The sequence below is a fragment of the Diadema antillarum genome, unplaced genomic scaffold (assembly GCF_040938485.1).
Source record: "Diadema antillarum isolate AM-2024a unplaced genomic scaffold, OU_Dant_1.0 seq00001058_RagTag, whole genome shotgun sequence".
In the NCBI taxonomy this organism is placed as follows: Eukaryota; Metazoa; Echinodermata; class Echinoidea; order Diadematoida; family Diadematidae; genus Diadema; species Diadema antillarum.
The window spans coordinates 60,008-66,947 of record NW_027271886.1 but is presented as its reverse complement, the minus strand read 5'-3'; positions in this window follow the sequence as shown (position 1 = coordinate 66,947).

Genomic DNA, 6,940 nt, shown 5'->3' with positions numbered 1-6,940 from the left:
TGGCTGAACTCAAGATCTGGTTCTGAAGTGAAGACTACCGGTATGACCTGCAGAGATCAGCAAAAGAAAAAAAAAAAGGATACCGGTACAAAAGATTGCCAGCAAAACTGGTAATAGTCATATAAAACTTTGTAGTACCTCAACAAAAGCGAAAGATGCATTTAGTCTTTTGGTATTTTCGAGAGCATTTAAATGAGAAAACTGCATATATGCTGCAGACCCTCCATTCCAAAATTATGAAAGCATCCTCAGGCATTAATTCACACAATTTTGGCATGGGTCACCTCTGCTTCAATGAGTCAGCTACCATTAGAGTCCTTAATACAGACCACACTGAGGGAGTATACTTGGCTATTGCATGACATACACTGTAGGTCCTGGGTATACCTGTGGTAACTTCTTAGTGCCTCCAGGAAGAGTGGCTCATTTCCTGGAGTTTATTAGAGTATAAAAGGTGTTCAGAGGTCTTCCGCACACATACATGTAGTATTATGCATTTTATTTGTAATTCCAAGTAGTGCAATGTATGTACTGTAATGTCCAAACTCCAAAGCTAACTAGTTGCATTATAATCAAGTTGACACATGCACAACACACACACAAACAGCAACTACAACTACAAAATGAAATAAAAATTTAGTTAGAACACATCAATATCCAGAGACACAGCTCTAGATCTCTTGTAAATTGAAAGTTGCAACTGCATCTGTATCAAATCAAGCAAGTTCAATTAGAGTGGGAGTTCAAGCTGGCCATAATTATTTAAACAGCTATCAGTTTCCTACTAAGGATGCACAATAGGTGCCTTTGTGCCTTTGATGATCAGGGTTTGATAGCCAATATTAAGCAAATGAAACTTAAGTTATTTCGTACTCTAACATAATGTCAGGTGGTTACTAGCGAATTGCTTGTTTACCTTCATTAAATCTAAATGAAATGAAATTTAACCTCATGATACAAAATCAAAAACAAAAGTGTAAATCAGAGCTGTATGCTGTGAAAGTGTTTGCAACTGTACCCTCTGGTTATGTCAGATTAAGATAAACTGACATGATCTTCACAGCGACTTATTTATACATTTGATAAATCAATATATGTCACTATTATGACAGTCATTAATCATTAAATTAATGATTAATGTTCTCACATGTCCAGTCAAGTAATAAATCTGATATTTCTTTCATCAGTAACTGTGCAATCTTTATTCACGTATCTTATGACGGTCTTTGCCATTATGTACGGTACTGCTCATCTTTTTTGCGAGGGATGGAGAGGAAAGAAGAGTCACAAATCCAGTTTGACACATGTATAGACTTTTCTGTGTATCTAGCTTTCACATAATCAATTAATTTTAGCTTGTACAAACAGTTAAGTTTATCATCAATTGTGTATATTTATACTGTAGAAATACCTCAGTTTTTAGCGTGTTATCGAGTGTAATTTTGAATAATTATTAAAGTACACAGCAATTCAGCCTGCTGGCTGATATGTTTTACTGTGTGTGTGTGTGTGTGTGCGTGTGTGTGTGTGTGTGTGTGTGTGTGTGTGTGTGTGTGTGTGTGAGTGTGTGTGTTTATCAATAAACCACTTCAATTCAATTCAATTCAAAATACCTACCAGGTTCTTCCAAAATTTTTGAGTGGTGGCATCAAACATAATGCAATGGGTTCAAACTACAAGTATCAAAGCCCAAAGGGAATATCAAAAATTATAAAAGACTGAGTGTTGTGACTCCATCTCTTGAACCACATTGGTCAGACAGTTTAGTCAACCTAGCCTATACAAGTAGACCCCTATGTCATTTATATTACAGATCACAAACCACACCTGGTGTGACATGTATGGCATGAATGACTGGAGTACTAACGTTACTATAGATTCTATAGATTCATGCATTGTTAGTAAATTGGATTATTGTAACAGGTTATTATACCGACTCCCTGATTCTCAAGTTGGGCGCCTGCAGCGAGTCCAAAACTCCTGCGCAAGGCTTACCTGTAACAAACCCAGGTTTTCAAGGATTACTCCTCTTCTGAAAGACTTACACTGGCTTCCGATTCGTAAACGAATATTGTTTTAAGATTTTCTTGATTGTATATACATGTATAAGTCCCTTATCGGTCAAGCCCCCAGATACATATATCCAAATTATTAGTATTTAAATCTCATAGACACACTCACAATTTGCGCAGTTCTAAGGACACTCTTCTTTTACAAATTCCAACATGTAAAACAAAAGCAACACTGGGAGACAGAGCATTTGCCTGTGCAGCTCCCAAACTCTGAAATGATCCATACCATTACAAGTCCGGAATCCCCAACCGTAGCAGTGTTTAAATCACGGCTAAAAACACATCTTTTCATTTAATTGTTCACTATTATCAAGCACACCAGAAGCTTTTGCAGCGCAAAAGAATATTGTCTATATGATAGGTTTTGCGCTTTATAAATTGATATTATTATCATTATTATTAGAGTACAAACTTATCTGTCAAATTTCCATGTTTATACTCTTCTGAATAGCATAGCCAAAACCCAAAAGGCACTGCCTCTAGCGAACTCTTTTATATAGGCCTACACTTACACAATATGGTGATTTATATAGCGCAATATACAGCCTTCGTATCCTGTAATTTCTCCACAATGCATAAATTACATATACAGACAGTATACAAGTACTAATTACTATCGTCAGGGTCACTGACACTGTTCAACTGTGTATACCCTACTTTTCGATGACATTGAGCTCGAGGTCCGAGGTAACCCCGGGCTGGTCCGCTTCACTGACACTGTCTTTGAATGCAAAGGCCCTCGCTCAACTCAAGTCAAGGTGGCTGATCGATTTGAGGGAAAAGAATTGGTCGTACGACCAATTAACGTTCAGAGATTGCAGAAATCCCACATTCACTTGGAAATAGAGCTACCGAATCTAAAGTGAATTGACAATCCAAAGTAAATTGACAGAACGACGCAAGCTTTTAAGGCTATCAACATTTCATAAAATAAAGCATGGTAAACCTAATACCGGTAATAAAGTTTACCACAGGTATATTGTATTGATTTACAGCTTGAGGGATTACCGTATATCAGCCCTGCTCAAGCACCAAGACTGGAGCAAGAGGTATGACAACCTGAAGTTATCATCCTGATAATTATTAATTATCATCCTGATAATTATTCTCCGTCACACGGTTCTTCAACTGCTCTCGCCAACTCATTCTTCCATAGAACAGCGAAGGGTTGGAATAATCTGCCGAGTATAAAGCAGATTTATAAATTTGACACATCTAAAGAAGCGCTCCAGCGTCACCTCCGTTGCGTTGTGATTAGCTGCACATCACACACACCACAGAGACTGCCACAGTGCTGAGTGATACTCTATCCAGAGTTTTTCAGCGTATTCATCCAGATCCATATCCAGACAAAGTAGACTCTAGGATCTAACTAAATAATCGGGTGGACCAAATTAAGGGGGAAGAAATTTAGGGGAAAGATTGTTGCCGTTGCGTTGGTAACATGAACACAAACCGCTTGATCACATATATAGCTTGATCAACGCAAGCAAAGGACCGGTCTTGGCTTCGTGGAATTTCGTCCTATTGTCTACACTGGAACCTTGAAGAGCCGTAAAAGTCAAAAAAATGATAAAAACCCTTCCGGACAGACGGCGTTTTCTGTCTAATTAGTTAATCTAACTCACGATAAACATGCACTGCACTGCTTGTTCCGATACATACACGCACGACGCGTATCGGTTCGTTCCCGGGGCTTCGCGATCTTCTGTCATGTCGCACTTCTAGTTCTAGTTCTATGGTATATTTCGGCCGAAAATCATGATCACATTCTAAACGAATATCTGGGCAAACTTCTAACCTGGTAGAGATTAATTTGTAGTTGAAGCTTCGGGGGTTGCTCCTCTCGTCAATGGAAAACGGTCTCCAGTTCTGTGCTCACAGCTCTCCGCTCAGCGTTCCCGATCTCTTTTCTTTAGCTAGCCGTTACTTCTAGCTGCCGTATATCTGTTGCATGCGCATTTATATGCATCAGGGAAGTGGGGCACCTCCCTGTATGCATGCAAAAACCTCGCCGCGGCGCCCGCAGCTCCAACGAGCGCTGATATGATGATGCGCTGGAGCTGTCAACCTAACGACAGTCATCGAGTCGCTAGCTTTTTTTGTTGTTTTTGTTTTTCTGTCTTTCTATGCAACGGTACGTCATTTCTATTCGCGCTCCCATTTACGATCCCATGTGTTTCTATTTGCATCGGAGCTCCTTGATCGTAGAATGAATCTTGGATACGGTGGTCGCACAAAAATATCCGGGGAAGGGTCCTCGACCGCATCCGGGGATCTCCCCCGCTGTTTTCACGGTTGCGAAAAACGAAAGAAGGCAGTCCATAAAACATGCTCACGTTTTTTTGTTTTTTTGTTTTTTTGTTTTTTTGTACACTTGAAGCATTCTATTTGGGTTTGATGTAAATAAACCTCTAGAGGTTATCCCCGTCTCAGGGCTAGGCCTACACCCACACCATATGGACCCTACCAGTGGTAGGGTCCATGGGCCATACGATGTTACATTGAACAGATAGGTTCTAGTATAGATAGTGATGATGTAGGCCCTAATTATAGGAATGATTCCCTCAAAAATATTGTCATATCATAAACTGATATGCAAGTAAGTAAATGCAGGGATCGAGAAACGGAGCAGGGGCGGATCCAGGAATTCTGTAAAGGGGGGGGGGGAGCGTGACTAATATTTCTTGTGCCACTTCCGGGTTTCATTTCTTTTTTTTTTCTTTTTTTTTCTTTGTTTTTAACGAAAATTAAAGGGGGGGGGGCGTGCGCCGGTTGCGCCCCCGTCTGGATCCGCCACTGCGGAGGGACAGTCAGAAGAGAGGTCACATGACATCTGTAGGGCTAAATGATAGGCTGCATCACATTATGTGATCATCTTCCACTGATTATGATTCAATTTATTTGAAAAATCTATAAGTAGTTTTACGAAGCAACGATTAAGAAATATCGGATAACAATTTGATGTAGAGCCTACAGTTATAATTAAATTGTAAAAGGGCCTACGTTTTTACGTGACAATTATTACTTAGTGAATGATGGCATTGGCGGATCTACAAGGGGGAGGGGCACACAGTATGTTCCTTCTCAGGGCCCCATTTCATTTAAAAAAAAATGATATTTATGATTGCAACTCTTGCTGAATGGCAACTTGATTCAAGATTCAAATCTATTTTCATTTCCATCAAATAAAAAGAAAAAATACAATGTCTATCAAAGCAGAACATATTTGTAATAATTGCAAAAACGTATGAATTAACAAGGTGCACGTGAAAATTAGTAACACATGAAGAAAACATATAATTGCATTTTTTTTCTTCAATATATATTATGCATATGAAACAAGTTGATTAAGGATGGGAATGGAAATAGAGGGTCTCACTAAAGCAAAGCTTGTACGATACAAACCCTCAGAAAATATACAGCAAATAATGAATTAACGGAGCTATAGGCCGATACAAAAACAAACGAACCAATGTCCACTGACATGAAATCGAATTGGGAAGGGAAAAAATGATTTTAAAAAAATGGCAAAGGAATGGCAATTACCATGGTAATGACAAGAATCCAGATTCATGATTGGCTGATGCTATATGGAAAGTTGCTATTCCAGCAAAAGTTGCTATCCTAGCATCTCAAGTGCGACAATATACTCTGCAAGAGGGATGCACTAACTTGGAAGAAGAAGAAGAAATTTTATGAAATGGGGCCCAGAATCTCGATCAGGGTCAGCCCATATACCGTATTAAATGTGAAGAGCTTTTTCTTCTTCTTAATTCTTCTTCTTCTTCTTTTCTTTTCAGTGCTTGTCAGCCGATTTGGGGAGAGAACTGACAGTAAAAAAATGTGAAGGCCTTTTATCTTTATTATTATTATCATTACTATTATTATTATTATTATTATTATTATTATTATTATTATTATTATTATTATTATCATCATCATCATCATCGTCATCATTATCACTCCTTATTTTATCTTTGCTTGTCACAACCAATCGTCATTGAGTAAAACTTGCATGCCCCCATCTCCCCCCCCCCCCCCCCCCCTTGAACGCAATAATTACAAAAGCTAGATCTGCCTCTGGAAGGTCATGGACCCCGAAGCACATCTTATACATTCGTAAGGGTCCATCAATTTTATTAATACACAGTGATAGATACGAATTATAAGGCGGTCATGTAGACCTATACACTAGTCACACACAGATTGAAAAAACAACAAAACAAAACACAGACACTTAACTGAGGACGCAATATAGGCCTATAACCCGGGGGTGGCAGAAGAAAAGTAGGACTTTTTTTTTTGTTTTTTTTTTGTTTTTTTTTTGTTTTTTTTTTGCTTGCTTGCTTGCTTGCTTGCTTGCTTGCTTGCTTGTCAGCTGATGAAACCCAGAAGTGGCACCAGAAATATAAACTGCCCCACACACGACACACATTTGCATAAACTGCAAATTAAAGTTTATTGCTCATTGGAGACAAAAATGATAATCTTTTGAATATTCATTAATATAATTACCCGCTAAGGAAATAAAGAGGATTCAGATTGCCCAAATCTTTTCAAAGCCACATGAAACAAAATGTTAAAAACAAGCGATATATCATTATTTACATTGAGCATATAAATTTTCAATTCAATCTATATTTTCGTGAACTTCTCCCCATTCATGAACGAGTATATCCTCTGTTATTGTCATTTTTTATTCATTCATTCATTCATTTTTCCATCTCCAACAACACTTGTGTATAGATACAATCTTTCCACATAAGATATATAATAGTAGGGGAGCCTACATAATATGTGTCAACGTTACAGAATATGAGAAATGAAATATAATTGGTATATGGATACCGAAAAGGGTGAAAAAG